Source organism: Carcharhinus amblyrhynchos, chromosome 13, assembly GCF_965287045.1.
Source record: "Carcharhinus amblyrhynchos chromosome 13, sCarAmb.v2.hapA, whole genome shotgun sequence".
NCBI classification, from domain to species: Eukaryota; Metazoa; Chordata; class Chondrichthyes; order Carcharhiniformes; family Carcharhinidae; genus Carcharhinus; species Carcharhinus amblyrhynchos.
This window is the reverse complement of record NC_137336.1, coordinates 58,321,473-58,341,020: the sequence shown is the minus strand read 5'-3', so window position 1 is coordinate 58,341,020 and position 19,548 is coordinate 58,321,473. Positions and strand designations below refer to the sequence as shown.

The following is a 19,548-nucleotide window of genomic DNA, read 5'->3' as shown; positions in this document are numbered from 1 at the left end:
TCGGGGGGAGGGAGGGAGGGAGGGAGGGGTGGCGGCGGTCGGGGGGAGGGAGGGAGGGAGGGAGGGAGGGAGGGAGGGGTGGCGGCGGTCGGGGGGAGGGAGGGAGGGAGGGAGGGGTGGCGGCGGTCGGGGGGAGGGAGGGAGGGAGGGAGGGGTGGCGGCGGTCGGGGGGAGGGAGGGGTGGCGGTCGGGGGGAGGGAGGGAGGGGTGGCGGTCGGGGGGAGGGAGGGAGGGGTGGCGGTCGGGGGGAGGGAGGGAGGGGTGGCGGTCGGGGGGAGGGAGGGAGGGGTGGCGGTCGGGGGGAGGGAGGGAGGGGTGGCGGTCGGAGGGAGGGGTGGTGGTGGTGGTTGGCCGGGGGGGGGCGAACGAGACATGGGGAGGGGGGGGCGAACGAGACATGGGGAGGGGGGGGCGAACGAGACATGGGGAGGGGGGGGCGAACGAGACATGGGGAGGGGGGGGCGAACGAGACATGGGGAGGGGGGGGCGAACGAGACATGGGGAGGGGGGGGCGAACGAGACATGGGGAGGGGGGGGCGAACGAGACATGGGGAGGGGGGGGCGAACGAGACATGGGGAGGGGGGGGCGAACGAGACATGGGGAGGGGGGGGCGAACGAGACATGGGGAGGGGGGGGCGAACGAGACATGGGGAGGGGGGGGCGAACGAGACATGGGGAGGGGGGGGCGAACGAGACATGGGGAGGGGGGGGCGAACGAGACATGGGGAGGGGGGGGCGAACGAGACATGGGGAGGGGGGGGCGAACGAGACATGGGGAGGGGGGGGCGAACGAGACATGGGGAGGGGGGGGCGAACGAGACATGGGGAGGGGGGGGCGAACGAGACATGGGGAGGGGGGGGCGAACGAGACATGGGGAGGGGGGGGCGAACGAGACATGGGGAGGGGGGGGCGAACGAGACATGGGGAGGGGGGGGCGAACGAGACATGGGGAGGGGGGGCGAACGAGACATGGGGAGGGGGGGGCGAACGAGACATGGGGAGGGGGGGGCGAACGAGACATGGGGAGGGGGGGGCGAACGAGACATGGGGAGGGGGGGGCGAACGAGACATGGGGAGGGGGGGGCGAACGAGACATGGGGAGGGGGGGGCGAACGAGACATGGGGAGGGGGGGGCGAACGAGACATGGGGAGGGGGGGGCGAACGAGACATGGGGAGGGGGGGGCGAACGAGACATGGGGAGGGGGGGGCGAACGAGACATGGGGAGGGGGGGGCGAACGAGACATGGGGAGGGGGGGGCGAACGAGACATGGGGAGGGGGGGGCGAACGAGACATGGGGAGGGGGGGGCGAACGAGACATGGGGAGGGGGGGGCGAACGAGACATGGGGAGGGGGGGGCGAACGAGACATGGGGAGGGGGGGGCGAACGAGACATGGGGAGGGGGGGGCGAACGAGACATGGGGAGGGGGGGGCGAACGAGACATGGGGAGGGGGGGGCGAACGAGACATGGGGAGGGGGGGGCGAACGAGACATGGGGAGGGGGGGGCGAACGAGACATGGGGAGGGGGGGGCGAACGAGACATGGGGAGGGGGGGGCGAACGAGACATGGGGAGGGGGGGGCGAACGAGACATGGGGAGGGGGGGGCGAACGAGACATGGGGAGGGGGGGGCGAACGAGACATGGGGAGGGGGGGGCGAACGAGACATGGGGAGGGGGGGGCGAACGAGACATGGGGAGGGGGGGGCGAACGAGACATGGGGAGGGGGGGGCGAACGAGACATGGGGAGGGGGGGGCGAACGAGACATGGGGAGGGGGGGGCGAACGAGACATGGGGAGGGGGGGGCGAACGAGACATGGGGAGGGGGGGGCGAACGAGACATGGGGAGGGGGGGCGAACGAGACATGGGGAGGGGGGGGCGAACGAGACATGGGGAGGGGGGGGCGAACGAGACATGGGGAGGGGGGGGCGAACGAGACATGGGGAGGGGGGGGCGAACGAGACATGGGGAGGGGGGGGCGAACGAGACATGGGGAGGGGGGGGCGAACGAGACATGGGGAGGGGGGGGCGAACGAGACATGGGGAGGGGGGGGCGAACGAGACATGGGGAGGGGGGGGCGAACGAGACATGGGGAGGGGGGGGCGAACGAGACATGGGGAGGGGGGGCGAACGAGACATGGGGAGGGGGGGGCGAACGAGACATGGGGAGGGGGGGGGCGAACGAGACATGGGGAGGGGGGGGCGAACGAGACATGGGGAGGGGGGGGCGAACGAGACATGGGGAGGGGGGGGCGAACGAGACATGGGGAGGGGGGGCGAACGAGACATGGGGAGGGGGGGGCGAACGAGACATGGGGAGGGGGGGCGAACGAGACATGGGGAGGGGGGGGCGAACGAGACATGGGGAGGGGGGGGCGAACGAGACATGGGGAGGGGGGGGCGAACGAGACATGGGGAGGGGGGGGCGAACGAGACATGGGGAGGGGGGGGCGAACGAGACATGGGGAGGGGGGGGCGAACGAGACATGGGGAGGGGGGGGCGAACGAGACATGGGGAGGGGGGGGCGAACGAGACATGGGGAGGGGGGGGCGAACGAGACATGGGGAGGGGGGGCGAACGAGACATGGGGAGGGGGGGGCGAACGAGACATGGGGAGGGGGGGGCGAACGAGACATGGGGAGGGGGGGGCGAACGAGACATGGGGAGGGGGGGGCGAACGAGACATGGGGAGGGGGGGGCGAACGAGACATGGGGAGGGGGGGGCGAACGAGACATGGGGAGGGGGGGGCGAACGAGACATGGGGAGGGGGGGGCGAACGAGACATGGGGAGGGGGGGGCGAACGAGACATGGGGAGGGGGGGGCGAACGAGACATGGGGAGGGGGGGGCGAACGAGACATGGGGAGGGGGGGGCGAACGAGACATGGGGAGGGGGGGGCGAACGAGACATGGGGAGGGGGGGGCGAACGAGACATGGGGAGGGGGGGCGAACGAGACATGGGGAGGGGGGGGGCGAACGAGACATGGGGAGGGGGGGGGCGAACGAGACATGGGGAGGGGGGGGCGAACGAGACATGGGGAGGGGGGGGCGAACGAGACATGGGGAGGGGGGGGCGAACGAGACATGGGGGGGGGCGAACGAGACATGGGGGGAGAATCAGAGATGGAGTGAGTGAGAGTGATGTGGGAGTTGGGGAGGTTAGACAGAAAGGTGGGAGGGGGCTGCAGAACAATGTCAATGAGAAGGAAAGAGAGGGGTGGCTGAATCAAGCAAGCCTGATAAGTCAACTCTGATGCCCCTCCTGGTGGCAGCTACTGAGGCAGGAGCTGAGGGACAAGGCCTGTGCCACCTCAGCGAGAGCTCCAAGAGTCTGGGGGTCACCTCGAAGCATGAAGGCATCTTCAGAGAATAAGAGCCTCCTCCTCTCTACTCCACTCTTCCCCACCCACCCACCTCAAGAATAGAAATTACTCCATAGTGGGGAATAAGAATGTAATACCTGCTGCACTTGCAGAGAGACCAATGAATACAATATGCAATCTCCAGGTGGAAAACAAAATTACAGAGCAATGTGCTTTTATTGCTGGCGAAGAAAGTGATAAGTTTTAAGAAAAAAAATGTTGGAGCTGTCAGAAGGAGTTTCATGTGGTCAGGACAGTGGGAGGGGGGTGGGGAGGTGAAAGAATGGAAACTTCCCAACAAGTGGCTCTCAGATCTTCCTTCCCTGTGAATCCTCCTCCTTCTCCTCCCTTCCCCAGGGGCTCACCCACTCTTGCAGCCTCTCCCCAGCAGTGAGGGGGGTGGGGGCGGACTCTCCTACACATAGCAACAAGAGTACTTACCTGACAAACTCACCACACACACACACACACAAACTAAACTAAACTCTCCACTTAACCCAACGAGGGAGGTGGGGGTGGAAACAAAAACAAAACTGCTGGGGCAGGTTTTTTTTATATATATAAAAATAAAAGTGTGCTGGGCCGAACGCAGGTCTCGAACCCCCCCACCCCACCTCCACCCCGGGAGGATCGTGCCGCCGTTGCATGAGGGTGGGGGAAGCTCACAAGTGGATGCACCCACCGCTACCATCAGTGTCCCCGCTGCTGCTGCTCCGGCTACCACCACCGCCGTCTCCCTAGTAACGCGCTCCAGGCAACTGAGCAAAAGGGACCACTCCACTGTCTTATATAGCTTCTGGTCACTACCAACTACCGCCCGCCTCTCAGGGGGGAGCCTAGTCCCCAGCACTCACAAATAAAACTCCTCTCCCGCCTCCTACTCCCCAACGGCTGGTCAGCCACCAACTACTTTCTGATATTGATCCATGTGTCGCAAGATTTCGAACTACTTGAGTTTTTTAAAAAAGTCTACCATTAATTCTCAGCTGCGCACATCCCCCTCCACTGTAAACAGGTGACCTGAGACCAGAATGGCGACCCAGGGAAGCCTGCTCGCCAGGCAAATAGAAATGGGGGGCAATCAAAGGGGGGGGTCAAGCTTCAATTGGAATAGCCGCTGCCCGCGGAAACGTCGGTCTTTACACTTTAAGTTATGTATTGCAACTGGAACTCATAAAATTAAGTTGGACTGAGCGCTTAGTTGCTTTTTTGTGAAATGCTTTGTGGAAACAGTCCTCTGCCCGGTACGAGAATTCCTCTATTCTGGAAATGGCTCAGTCCAGAGAGAAAGGCTGAACGAGTCGAATAGACCGAACCAAAGTAATACAGACATGGAGTGGGCACGTGGAAATAAATGAATAGAGTATTCAGACACGGATATTTATTTGCGTTCAGATAGAACATTCTGTTTGGAATTTGCGGGTTATTCATAGCGGAGAGGTCATTTTAGAAGTCACCGTTGGAGCTTGTCGAGGTGAATGAGGGGGGATGGTAATCGTTTCCCCCCTCTCTCCGGTTGGGACAGTCTTGCCTGCGGTCCAGAGGCTGCTGGGAGTTGTAGTTTTCTCCCACCAGTTCCCATGCTGTTGCCGGTGATGTGATTGAGTTCCCAATCCATTCACTCAAATTCATTCAATCACACTCATTCATCTGGTGCCTCTTCCTCCCTTTTCACGTCAATTTCAGCCTCACTAGTGGTGCAAGTGCAAATAAAACGACTGTTTTTTTTGAAATGGCAAACTTCCCTTGGTGGGGGTGGGGGGAAGAAAGGAGAAAGTTTTCTTTTAAATACACCAAAAATTTTATTCTTTTTGTTGCCGAATGTTAATTTTCAGCTAAAGGAGCTAAGTATGCTGGAGGCTTGAGAGCATTTATTGCAAACCCGAAGCTTAATTTTTTTAAATCTTCAGTAGGTATTTATATTCATTTTAATTTGCCACCGGGTCACTAAGTTAGCCCCTACAGATTTTTTTGTTTTTCTCCAATTTAGAAATTAATTCATTAACCCACATTCTTTTGGCGATCTTCTGTTTCTTTGATTTAAAACGCGTCACATGCTTGTTCTTTCGTCCCTTTTCGGGGGAAAGAGAAAAGACAAGTGTTTTCTTAAAAATAAATGTACTGGTTTCTATCCCCTTGCCACAAAAAAGGAACTTAAATTACCGAAGAGAACTAACAGCTGCTTAGCCACATGGTAGCAAAGGCCACTACCATCCTTAACATTCACTACTTTCTATTGTTTTATGCTGGCTGAACTGTATTAAGATCTGCTCCCAGTTTCAGCAAAAGGAAACATTAAAGTATTAAAATCAATTCAGCAACTTTCTGGGTGAGAATCAGCCAGAGTGAGATGAGATTTTCTTTGCACTGGTGTAAGGGAGTGCTGCTAAAGAGGAAGAAGGAGCAGTAATGTATGTCTCCTGCTGCCTAAAAGGGCATTAGATTCATATTTAAAAATGTCTCTTTACATTGAATTTATTTGTGCAGCACTATTTGCAGAGAATCAATCTCTTTTGAAGGAAACCATACCACTAATGCTCTAACTAGTTTTAATATTTGATCATACTGGCTGCCATTTTTTGTACCCAAAGCAGCCAGTGTAAAGGCACCTTATCCTCTCAGGACGTTGTTGTTTATCGTTACCTCAGCCAGAGAAGGCCATTAGGTGAAAGTAGTAACCCTGAATTTCAACATTACCATCAGTCTTAGGCTGAATGGTACTGTGGAATGCATTCTATCAAGTCTACCAACTCTCCAGAGCATCTCAAAGTCCCTATCCTATAACCCCACACAATTACCCCTTGGGCAGCACAACAGCTAGCACTGCTGCTTCAGTCCAGGGAGTAGGGTTCAATTCCTGGCTTGGGTCACTGTCTGGGTGGAGTTTGCACAGTCGCTCCATGTCTACATGGGTTTCCTCTGGATGCCTTCCACATTCCAAAGATTCTATTATTGTATGACATCTACACTAATTCCCCTAATGTATACACCGAGACAATTTAGTATGGCCTGACCTGCACATCTTTGGACTGTAGGAGGAAACCAGAGAATCCAGGGAGAAAATGCCAACTCCACAGTTACCCAAGGCTAGAACTTGAACCCAGGTCATTAGCACGATGAGGCAACGGTGCTAATCAGCGTGCCACCCACAATAACTTTATTCCTATCATTTACACTGATATCATGTTCACACCTAATTAAGGAGCCCTACCCTTTACTAGTCTAAGCACGCGACAAAGGGGGCACTTAATACGAGAAGAGAGATGCTCTCTTACCCTCATTAAATCCTATGGCTTTATACCCTTTTTTAAAGCTCCAAAGATCACATGATTTTACTTTAAGGCATTGATTTAATTTTGGAATGCACTGTTCATCCTACTCAAATATAGTACATAATGGCATATCCTCAGTGTTAGGATTTCCTCTATTCCTCTGTAGCCTATTATACAGAAGGCTCATTTACAATAGCCTCCTGCCCACGGCCACTTCCAAATCTCTGAAGGTGTACAAAAGGCAGAACAATACCTGTAATGACACTGATCTCTGGGATTAAATCAGGAATGTCAATCTTTTTAAACATCAAATTCTTTAGATGGCTAATGTTTCAGGAGGTATGTGACTCACGCAAAGTGACATACCTTTCAATTAGCAATACGGTTGTCATTAAGCAACAATCCACTGCAAAGCACAAGGAAAATACAAGTTTCTCAAGTTTTCCTTTCAAGAGCTGGTCACACCACAGGACAGGTTTGAGATAGTAGATTGGTAACCATCTGGAAAAAGTAGGAGAGATGGAAAGTCTTTGGAATATATGCACCACTCAAAACTGCTGCTCAGCATTGGAGAGAGATTACTGCAACTGCACTACATGATGGAGTGCAGTTCAATCATCGGCACTAATAGGCAAGGAATGGCAAAGAAGGGAAACAGCAAAGCGTAGAATTGCAGTTGTCATTGTTAATTCCACTTTGGGGGAAAAAAAAGACCAACTGTAACAGTCAGAGTCCCAAATGGTGTGTTGCCTACTTGGGGCCACAGCAAAGGAGATCATGGGGAGAGAGAAAAAATGTTCACTGAAAGGCACAAGCCAGTACTAAAGGGGAAAGGTGTTGAGGTCCAACAATCAGGATTTTGAGGACCTAAGGAGATGGTTAAAAGGTAGGGCCTCAGGGCTAGTAATTTCTGGATTGTCATATTGCCAGCAGGAGAGTAAATATGGAAGGAAGTATGATGCAAAAGGAAGGGCTTCAGATTATTGGGCATTGAGACCAGTTCTGGGGCAGTAGGCACCTACTCAAAAGGGAAGGGTTGCATCTCAATATGACTTGAATCCAGTTACCTCATAGGAGTTTCAATAGCATGTCAAGGGAAGGTCAAAATATGGGCACTGCATATAGAAATAGGAAAGAGGAATAAGTGCATGAAGAGGTGAATGTGTTGAATAAATACTAGATAAGGAAGTAGTACCATAAGAGCAGACCAAGGACTAGGAGGAATACAAAGACTGGTTTATACAAATACAGAGTGGCGAATATTGTCGTTGAGCTGACAAGCACAAAGTCATGAGAGTACACTGCAGCAGCAATGTTGGAAAGAAGCCTTAACAATGAGGACGACAAGGCACTGAATATTTACAAAGTGTTCACAATAGATAGGAAAGAGACATGTCTGATTTTTTAGGGCAATTGCAAAATCAAAATCTATTTGTTAGGGCCAAGCAAAAGAATGATCATACTACTGGGGTACTTCATAGGCCTCCAAATAGTGGGCAAGAGATAGAGCAGGAAGTCTGCAGGAGCATTACAGAAATGTGCCAAGAACTATAGAATGGAGATATTTAGGCAAATGGTCAAGAGTGAAAAGGGAAAGAAGAGGGTGGAATTTGAAATATTTCAGGAGAAATTCCTTGATCAGTACATGCTCAGTCCAGCTAGGGAGAGGGCATTGCTGGATCTGCAGAATGAGGTAGGCCCAGTGGCTGTGAAGGAACATTTGGGCAAAAGTGATCGTAACGTTTAGTATAATAAAGAGCAGAGAGAAACAAAAAACAAATCAAAAGAATGAAGGGCCAACTTCAATGGGATTTACATAGAGGAAAAACTGCAATGAGTAGTCTCTAAAAGTGTGTTTCAGGTACATTACAGCAAGGTGGGGTAAAAGGAACCAAAGCCTGTATTTCTTGGATGAACACAGTAAGAAGTCTCACAACACCAGGTCAAAGTCCAACAGATTTATTTGTAGCAAACACCACTAGCTTTGAGAACTGTCTGTTCCTTTGTTGGGTGGGAGGGAGTTCTGATCACAGACAGGGCATATAAAGACAAATTCAATTCACAGGAATAATGATTGGAATGAGACTCTTTGTCTGTACCTTTTGAGAGTTGATTACCTGCAATGTGAGTGGAGAGAGAGCATTAAGCACAGGTTAAAAAGATGTGTATTGTTTCCAGACAAGAAAGTTTGAGATTTTACAAGTCCACGCAAGTCATGGGGGTTACAGATAGTGTGACATGAACCCAAGACCCCAGTTGAGGCCATCCTCATGTGTGCTAACAACCTCTGCTGAGCAACTCTGCTGTGTATCGTGAAGACTGCCTTGGAGAATGCTTACCTGAAGATCAGAGGCTGAGCGCCCATGACTGCTGAACTGTTCCCCAATTGGAAGAGAACAGTCTTGCCTGGTGATTGTTGAGCAATGTTCATTCATCTGTTGTCGTAGCATCTGCATGTTCTCCCCAATGTACTTTGCCTCAGGACACCCTTTGCTGCAGTGCATCAGGTAGACGGTGTTGGCTGAGTTGCCAAAGTATGTACCACATTCCTGGTGGATGGTGTTCTCACGCGAGATGATGGCATCTGTGTCGAAGATCCGGCACATCTTGCAGAGGTTGCTGTGGCAGGGGATGACTTCTTTAACATGGTTCACCATGAGTCCAAAAAGGAAGAAAATGACATCCTTGCTATACACTGGATACATCAGTTGAAGGTCCTGTGCAGTGAAGAAGTCTTGTTCAAACACATGCATGAAGATGTTGGCATATTGAGGTGCAAATTTGGTCCCCATGGCTGTTCCGTGTGTTTGGATGAAGATCTGTTGTTGAAGGTGAAGACATTGTGGTCCAGGATGAAATGGATGAGTTGTAGAATTGCATCTGGAAACTGGCAGTTGTCAGCGTTGAGTACTGAGGCTGTTGCAGGAATGCCATCGTCATGGGGGATGCTGGTGCTGGGACAATAATGGGATGTGAAACTGATTTCTAAACAATAAATTAACATGTACTTACTGGGCTTGACACTAATGTCGACCTATGCCTTATCCTCCCACCCTATCAGTGTGACATTATAAAATGAAAACCAGTTGTGGGGACCACACCAAGCATCTGGAGGAAAACATATCACTCACAGCCAAGGTGGTGTTCTGGGGGCCCATGGAGGGGGTTCTCATGTGATGGAGTGGAGAGAGAGCACCCCACTGCATGCATGTGTGGGAAGGCCATTTAAGTTGGGTAAGTTTAAACTAAAGCATCTTGCTGGTATCTTTAGGCCCTGTCCCTTCAGCTGTGTGAATCTTGCTTCACTTTTAAAATGCACACACTTGTTCAGTACAGCAAGGAGTGAAGCCTGTTAGCTTTCCATTGGTTTTCTTGCCTTACCTGAAGCAAGACTGCATTTTTGGGAAAATTCTGCTCAGTCTTGGATAACTTGCTCCAGTTAAGAGTTGGGAAGGCTAAAGTCATCATATCTTCAATCTTCCACATAAATATGCCACTTGCTTCATCCCATTCTGAACCAGCAGGCAGTTAGCAACCACTGAAACAGACTCAACTTCCTGTGCACCCTACTATCTCCTCTCTTGCCTTCTCCACTAGCCACCCCCACCTCCCCCCCCACCACAAATCAAATCAATAGTGACCATATGCCTTCAGCCTCCTACATCCCACTGGTCTTTAATCTCCCATTAAACCTCAACTTCAGATATTATTCTAGCCTAAAGCACTGTAAACATCTTTGTATAAGGATCAATAGTTTGAAGTGCAGTTCACTTTAGTGAACAGGAATTGGAATTCTAAATCTAAAAGTTGCTAAGACCAATTGTGGCATTCTAATGCTTTATTCATGGCACTATAAATCCTAAACGAACAACTAAATGGGACCTCTGACAACACTTTTTGGAGCCAGGATAAACAAGGCACCAGAAGGTGCAGATAAGCTAGAAATGTGTCTTAATGGCCAAGTTTTACATTTAGCCTGCCTTCTTTGGCTTTTAATCTAGATTAACAGCTGTGCTTTGAATGTTCTATCAGACAAAGGCCTTTGGATCTTTTAAAGCAAATAAAGTAACTTTGTGAAACGTGACAATCCATAGTTGTGGAATGTAGGCTTGCTGAAGAGTTTCCAATCTGTCAAAGAAAAGCATATCAATTAATATCGAAGTATTAGCAAGCAGCTTGCTGACAATGATGATAGAGATCAAATTGATAGGAATAGGACATATCCTCTAGGGAATAGAGATTTTTTTTTGATGTTTAAGAAACCAGACTGTGGATCTGTTTCTGCTCCAGTAAAATTGTGTTCTGCCCAGTTGGTATTGGTGCAAACCATTGGAATCATAGAGTCACACAAGGAAAAGGAGCTAGGATGAAAGTTGCCACTGCCTGCTTCCATTTTTACTGATGTAGAGATGCTGGCATTGGACTGGGGTAAACACAGTAAAAAGTCTCAACACCAGGTTTAAGTCCAACCAGTTTTTGATAGTAATCCCACAAGTTTTCTGAAACAGTGTTCCTTCATCAGGTATGTGGAAGGTTCTGATCAGAGAAAGGCATATAAAGACAGTTTTTTTTCCAAGCTGTCAAGCCTCAACTTTTACTTGAGGCTTGCTCCACTCAACTGCAAAGCAGCTATTACAATAGACACCAGGAAACATGCTGATTTCCCTACCCACAGTTGATTGTGAAATCAACTGCACAAAGAGCTCCTAACACTATTATTGGTGTAATAAGCTGGATCTTTCCCAGTCAAAGCAAGGGAAGATCACATGAACAAAATCTACACAGCACAGCATTGATTGAATAGGATAATATTTTGAATCTTCAAAACAACCTCAAAGTTGATAGCCTTCCATCCCCTTCCCAAATCTATGATTAAGTGTCCACTGCGCCAAACTGTCTTAAAATAGTAGACCAGCCTGCAAACATCTGGGGGGAGGGGGGAAACTTTCTCCATCCCCATCCCTGCCTCCCAAAAACTTGCATGGTAATGTACTATACAAATGCAAATTGTTGTTGCAGTGGGTAAAGCAAAAGCATCTCAAGCCTCAGATACAACATTGCTGTCCTGTACCAGCTCCGTGCCAGGAGCACTCAATTGTGGTATGCTGTCTACCACATATTTGCACTCAATTTAATGTCCCAAATAGTCAGTGTGAAATGCCACTGACCAAATCTGAACAGCAAGACATTTGAGCCATGAATCAACAGCAATCCATTTCCAAGAAAAATTAACAAAATGCTGATGAAAGCATTATGAACAGTGGACAGGTTTACTATCTATCTTTGCAACATTATGTGCACTGCTCCCAGACAGACAGTGATATACTTACCTTGGGAGGGTCAAATTTACAAAATATTTGTCATTTGAACATAATGGTGGCTATGTGACAATCTGGTGAATGGTAATTCTACATTATACACAGCCTGAGCAGGCAGATAGGTTCCAGATTTGATTGGCAGAGATTGACCATCTTAAACCAGGAGGAATGCTAGCTGGTCTTGCCAAACCAAGCTTTGATATTTGGAATGGAGTGAGGATAGTTTAGTACAATTTCTTAGCCACTTCTATTGTGGAAGTCAAAGTGTTTTTGTCACTCCAAAAATCAAATAATGTCATTACAAGCTCAGGCAGAGTCAGTCACTGGGACAAAAATACATCCATCCCCTTCAGAACCATTCACCAAAATGAGTTTCCTCAGGATAGCAGGCAAACAAAATTGGGTGAAATGCAAGAAAGCCTGTTCCAAATCCTTGCAATCAATGGAATTTATAGTACAGGCCCTATTGGAGGCTCAAATTCACACTCTGCACGTGGAGTAGAATGAGTTAAGGCAAAAATAAAACATGGCTGGAGGAGGGGGGGGGGTGCGGAAGGAGAACAGTGGCAGTCAGCAGTCACACTGTGGGTCTAGCTGTGTGCCTCGTGTCATCTGTGACAGCTCAACAAAACAGTGTTGACATCATCCAGTTGCTCTTCCCCATTATGAGCATACTAAACATTTGATCTATTTCAGGATTTCAAAAGGGATAACTGCCCAATACATCTCCCTTTGCACACCAGCCTGGCCTCAAAGGCTATTGTGATTTAGTCTCTCAGACGGAGGATGTGAAATTGTTCCTCTTGGGCCTTGTATTTTCACATTCAGAGACAAGGCAGCATCTCCAGGAATGAGACATTGCCCTGGAAATGTGCATAGTGCATCGGAGCACTAACCTACACCATCAACATGGAATTCAAATGCAGAAACCACCCTATACCCCAGGGACCATTAACTAAAAAAAGTGGAGAAATTTAAGAAACTTCTGGCAATACAAGCCAATATTGTAAGGGGTGGAAAAGTGAAAGTATTAGAATGCTAGTGCAGATCTCACTTGTATGAGAGACAGTTAACTGGAAAAGTTTTACACTGCACAAATAGTTTGATTGACAGCATGGCCAGAACTCCTTGACCCAAAAAAGTGCAAAGGTTCAGGAAAAACAAAAATGTGGAACCAAGTGTCAAGGTGAAATGGTTGGTTGGGTAGTCAAAGGTAGGGAGTTTGGACAGAAGGATCAAGGTAGACCAGACAAATTAAGCCCCTAGTCAGGAGGTGTGATGTACCAAAGATTAGAGGCCATTAGAACATAGAATAGTTTGTCATGGGGATAGGACAAAGCAAGTACCTCAATAGTTAGAAGATTAGACTGAAATACAGGGCAAAGATAATTTGGGAAGTACTAGCTCAGAATTTCAGAGGACAAGCAAGACATCAGTGCAGCTATATTCAAAACCAATGTTAGCATACTATGGCAATTATCTTAAAGAATCACTTTAGTGGGGACCTTCTTGTGGGTTAATAGTACTGAGGAAGGTGTTATACAACAAACTCATTTGAACCAGAGAGATCTGACTGGATTGATTCTTCTACCGTAGCCCTTTATTGGGAAACCATCCTAATTAGAATTACACAAATGGAATGGAAGGTGTCCTCCTTCCCCTCAGGGCCACTGGCAGTTGTTTATTTTACAATCTTAGAAACTGTAGCAGAGTTCATTTACCTATTCATTGCACTTGCATGAACCAAAGCTGAAACGTCATTTTGCTGCTGCAACTCCATATTCCAGTAAACAATGAACCAATTAAGTTTTAAAACACTAAATGCTCTTCTATTCCCTCTGCTGAAAGGCCTGGCCTGAGTATTTACAGCATTCTGGTGAATTGCCAGCACTTGCAACAATTTTACTTTTATCCATTTTAAATATTATGGTCTTATTTTCAATAATCACTGCCATGTGCTAATGTGGCAGGGGGTGTGTGAAAATTGCTTCTCCATTATGACTGCTCAACATATTGGCCACAAATTATTTTTTCTTTGATTGACACTCTAGGAAGCTATCAAAACAAGCTATTTAACAATACAGTTTAACTATAAGAAATGAATTAGCTTAACATTTACCAACTAAACAACACACGACAAAATTTATCCCCTATGAATCTCAATTCAAGCAATATTCCTCTTGAACTCAGTCTTTGCACATTAACCTGCCTTGGATCTTGCAGCTTGCTTTTAATCTGCCATATTCTCCTACACCACTTCTGTATTGTTTGTACAAGTCCAAGCCCAGCATTGATTCCTGGGGTAAAAAGGTCCAATCCCATTCAATCATCCAATTAAAACCTAGAACAAGGGTGTTATATTGTCAATGACTGTTTACTTCCCACGCCTTCCACTGTCAAGTCAGTTGGTAACTTTAAGCCATCATACCAGCAAAGACATTTGTTTACATAGAGTATTCAGTATATAAATTTGCTTCTCTAGAAGAGTCTTTTATTTTAAAATATGGTCATTAATAAACTGCTAACATGGAGGATCAGGTGACTTGAAATTTCTGCATAGACCAAGAACTACTTCAAATCCCCAGAAAGTTCCCAATTGAATGAATTAGGGTGGGATACACCCCTTCAGAAAAAAGGGCACTCCAAGTCAAAAGTACTTGGAATTTAAACCTTGTGAACTCAGACTCCATCTTCTTGCTTAACACTGGAAAAGCCAGTTCACCACAAGTAGGTGCAAGTGGCCTCCAACCAGATCCCATTTCGTAGTGGCTTCCAAATTCAAAATCATTCCAGGTGGATAACAGAAGTATTGATCATGTAGTCACCCAATTGACTGAGCTTCAGATAACCAAATCTGTCTGAATCAAGTACAGAAACCAGTCTGCCTGTAAACATAGCATGAAAACAGCAAAGGTTGCAACTTGCTTTAAGAAATGGAGACCAACTTAAAGGTTGCCAAACCTGTTCCTTCAAGTCTGTACAAAAATATTAACCAACTCCATGACCTGCTGAAAATCCATCTCTTCATAGGAATCCTACATACTTCAGTTATCAAATTCATCTAATTCTATTAGAAGAGCGAAAAATAAACTCTTCAGCAGGCTGTACTGAAGTGAGCCAATGACATAAGGTAGTTCTAAATAAAAAATTCTATCCTCTCAAGTGATGAAGCATCAGATTTGTGAAGTGAACCTGCAACCAAATAACCCTCTATTTAAATCCATAAAAGCTTGCTGCTGGTTAAATGGTTCATATGGTCCAGGGGTGAAGAAATACTGAAGGGAGGGAATAGGAGTTTGTTCTTGCTTATCCCTGTCCAAGATTACACATCAGGTTATTGCAAGTGTATTGTTCAACTGTGATATCCAATTAGAGATTGCTTGATGCAGTATGTGGGGTCAGTGAAGCTGCCACGAGAAGTTCAATTCCTGTCAACCCCTTCCATAATTTCACATGGATGCTTAAAACTCAGCAGCCTTGTAGGAATAGTTTCCCTTCCCTTCTTCAATGTATTAGAGCCAAGTTTTTTTAAAAAAAACAAGATGAGTCAGAGACTTTTACACCTTCAGATTTTTTTTTTTTTTACTGGTTTATCAAAGTTACAGAAACTCACCCCATACAGCATTGGAGATCACATTTAAAACTGAACATTTACAGCGTCAAGGGAGTGATGTGCACACCCCAATTCCTTTTATACAAGGACGACTACAGGACAAAGCCCTGAACAACTTAAAGGCAACAAGAGTGCAAAATCCATTTCATCTCTATACATTCATAGAGCCAACATTAATATGACTAATTTTTGCTCAGGTAATTCAGCTAGAATATTAATCCTGCAAGACTTTGACCATTTTATGCAGGTGAGGAAAAAACTGATCAAATTGATGCAGGAAACATGGTTTGGTGTTTAGGTGCCTCAGACATAGGGAGACAACCACATGAGGGAATAAATTAGTTTTGAAAAAGCAGCTGTGTAAAATATGCTATGCTAATGTTTCATACAAGTGACCAAAGAATTGTTGTGAAGTGGAGCAAGTGGGTGAACTAGTGTTAGGGGACCAACTGCAATACAGACTAGAATGAAAGTTATAACATGTGGCAAGCGGTCCAATCCTAGTCCATTGGAAAGGATAATTGAACAGTTGTGGAAGATGTGAGAAACTAGGTGGTAAACATGCTGAGAATGTGGAGCCTTGTTGGGGGTGGGGAGTGTAGAGGGCAAAGACTTCAACACAAGGATAAGGTAACAAATGTGAGCAATAAAAACATCTCTGGAAAAAGTATACTGAGCACCCCACTACCCTCCCAACCATGTTCATTTGCAGTGTTTCTTTCAAGTTGATGCACTACATTTTAACCATCAGCAAGACAATAAATCCCTTGATGGCCATGGGGCAGTCAGCCAAAAGGGCAGAAAACAACATTAGTCTCCCTGCTCTGCCAATGAGTAACTTTTACCCCTTATATTAGAATTAAAAACAAAAAAACTAACAAGTTTTATGCACAAAATACTTACAAGCAACTATAACTAAACTGTTAGAGGTAGTTTCTCTTCCTTCTAAACACCACAAAGTGACTAGCTTTCAGCATGAGGTAATCAGGATCTTGGCTTCAGTCTGTTTTTTCCACTTTTTTAAAAAAAAGCTCCTTGGGATATTTCATTTCTATTCTAGATGGAGACAGTAAAGCTTTGCTGTCACAACATATGGAAATGTGGATTCTGCAGAAGTAAATGGTGGAAAAATTCAGCAATTTACAGTTTAAAAGCTTTGTTGTAGCCATACTTGTATCCAAATTGGCAAGGTAGTGGTGGCAGACAGTGGGGAAAACAAATTTCCACTTGAACTAAAGTGCAACACATTAGCAGTTACCACATTTGGGTGTGGAATGATTAAGCATTGTGGGCAAAGCTACAAGACCCTCTTGTCTCCCATCTGCCATCCAAAAGGAACATGACTGCAACTGGTGTAAGAAAAATGTAGTATTGAAGAAAAACTGCTGAATTTTTGAAAATTCATTAATCAGATACAGAATCCACAAATCAAGCCATTCGCTTTACAAATAGCAAATCCTTTCCACAGTACTCCAGACTGAAGTCTTCCTTCTGTCAGGAAGATGTGTTCAACGTGCATTACCGTGATGTCCAGTCATTGCTGTGACCTTTCCTTAAAAACCTAAGTAATTCAAAGGGGTCCTCATCTCCATTTGAGGAGAAATCAGAAGGACAGGATGGGAAGAGACTTTGATCATCAGGCATCTGTAAAAACAGAAGACTTCATTTCAAAACTGAACACAACTCCATTCAGCAAATAACCAGTCATCTTGGATGCTTTAACATATACCCATTAATGAAGCAATAGGTGTAACTATTCACCCAGATTTTGAGTAAATAGAACAGTATCTGTTTACACCCACTATTAGTAAGTGTTGGCCTAAATCAACCAGTGCTACTGTGATCTGAGTAAAGCCAAGTGTGTTGGGTGGGGAAGGACAGGGAAACTTTCTAATGCTGCCATACATCTGCTTTAGGTTAGTGTCAACCATCTGCATTTATTGTCTCTCGTCACTGGATAGTTGTGATATGAAACAACGAAAAGACACTTAGATATAAAGCTGTATTAATTACTGATCTCCAATTGCAAGATAAGCTTGCCTTTAATAGAAGGCATCTATTCTCATCTGATGGTGAGGAGGGGATTTTGCAGAATTCATGGAAAGGCATCAAGAGTTAGATAGCATTTATAAGTTCAGCTGTAAGCAGCTCATTGTTTTATATTTAAACAGTATTGGGATAATTTGTCAAATTCCATGAACTAGTTCCTGCATGCTGACAAAACCTTTCATGAAGATTGCTTGTTTTTGACTTAGGCCATTCTGCCCATTAAGTCTGCTCTGTGATTCAATCATGGCTGACATGTTTCTGAACCCCATTCTCCTGCCCTTTTCTGTGACCTTGAATCCCCTCAACAATCAAGAACCTCAAAATATACTCAGTAACTATGAATTCCATAGATTCACCACCTGCTGGCTGAAGAAATTCCTCCTCATCTCAGTTCTAAAATGAGGATTTTTATCCTGAGGCTGTGCCCTTGTATCCTAGTCTATCTAGACCTTTCACGATTCTGGAAGTTCCAATGATAGCCTTCCCTGTCATCCTCTAAACTCCATTGCACGTAGATTCAGAGTCCTCAAAAGCATCTTGTCAATCTTTTCATTCCTGGGATCACTCATACTCATCCTCATAACCCAAATAGTTTATATTCTATTCTTCCTACTAAAGTGTGCAACCTCACACTTTCCCCATGTCATATTCCATCTGCCACTCTCCCAGCCTGTCCCCCTCCACCTACATTGGAGGTCTAAAAATCTAGCCATAATGCCTTCAATTCCTTCAAGAAAATTGATGTACCTTGATAGAAAGCAAACACCACTACTCAAGTTTAAAATCATGGCTTGTCTTTGTACTGTAATATTCAAACAGGGGGAGCATTGATGCCAAGCTCGCAACTTGACTTTAAGGTGCAGGCACCCCTTGGGAACATTTAACTAAAGTATTTACATTAATACAAAGCAAATTCTTTAAAGTCAATCTAAAAATCACATACAACAGTTCATCCATTTTAAGACAGTCTTGATGCAATACAGTTTGTTCTCATTTCTGAAGTATAGGTAAACAATCTGAATGCATTTGGCCAAAGAAATGGACATTCTAACCAGATAACCCACTGAATTCATTTGACTGGATGATCTAAACTCTGGAGGATAGAGAAGGGAGAAATGTAGATGGTAATATAATTAATTAGTGACATTTTTTTTGAATTCCTCCTTTTGTTCCAGTACATCAACCACTTAAATCTTTGCTAGGAATGGCAATCTCTAAACCGCTGAGATGAAACCTAGTTCCACCTGCTTGGAAACCCACCTCTTGGTCCTCCTCCCCACTACCACTTTTGGCAAGCAGGGTGGGGGAAAGAGTCTCAAGTACACTTGGCATCTTAAATGTCAGATGTTAAATAAATGCAAGTTCCTGTGTCAGCATCATTTCAATAAAAACATTGGCTCAATGGGAAAGGAAATTACATAATGCAAGCTTACTGACGACAAAGAGTTGCTTGTAGTCATGTTTGTGTAGCAGAGGGGACCAAACCATTGCTCCAGGGGTCGCTTTGTTTTGTCCAGTCCGTGCAGAGGGGTCCATATACCAATTCCAGGCCTGAAGCAAGTGTTAACAGTAGAGACACTTTACAGATGAGAAAAGCTAAGTGACAAAAATCACAGTCAGGTAACACTTTCACCCCCAATTCATAAGACAGACAGTTGCCAATTGAATATTTATTAATGAAAGAACATTTAATTGCTTTTGGCTGTCACTTTTATTAAGTGATGATACCATGCTTCAACTGATTGACAGGTGAGTCACATGGAAGAGTTGTTGTCCAGCAGCTCAGCCAAGTTGCAACACACAAGACTCAACTAGCCAAATAGCACAAGGGTTACTATTAGAGGGGCAAGAATAAAGGCACAAAGTTGGAACCAACCATGACAGAAAGTAAAAGAAAAATCCTGGAAAGATGACAACCCACTCCC

The 19,548-nt window shown here is 46.6% G+C and overlaps 1 protein-coding gene across 3 annotated transcripts in view; it reads right to left on the bottom strand.

Annotated features, from left to right (window-relative positions):
* Positions 1-4,127, bottom strand: part of fam53c (family with sequence similarity 53 member C) — a 127,176-nt gene extending 123,049 nt beyond the window's left edge. Inside the window, exon 1 of one of the 3 annotated variants that reach the window (XM_080201133.1) lies at positions 4,054-4,127. The gene's annotated coding sequence lies outside the window, so the exon portion shown is untranslated. Of the gene's footprint in view, positions 1-4,037 lie in introns of all 3 variants that reach the window. The other 2 variants (XM_080201134.1, XM_080201135.1) reach the window with 2 other exon arrangements.
* Positions 4,128-19,548: the final 15,421 nt, after the last annotated feature.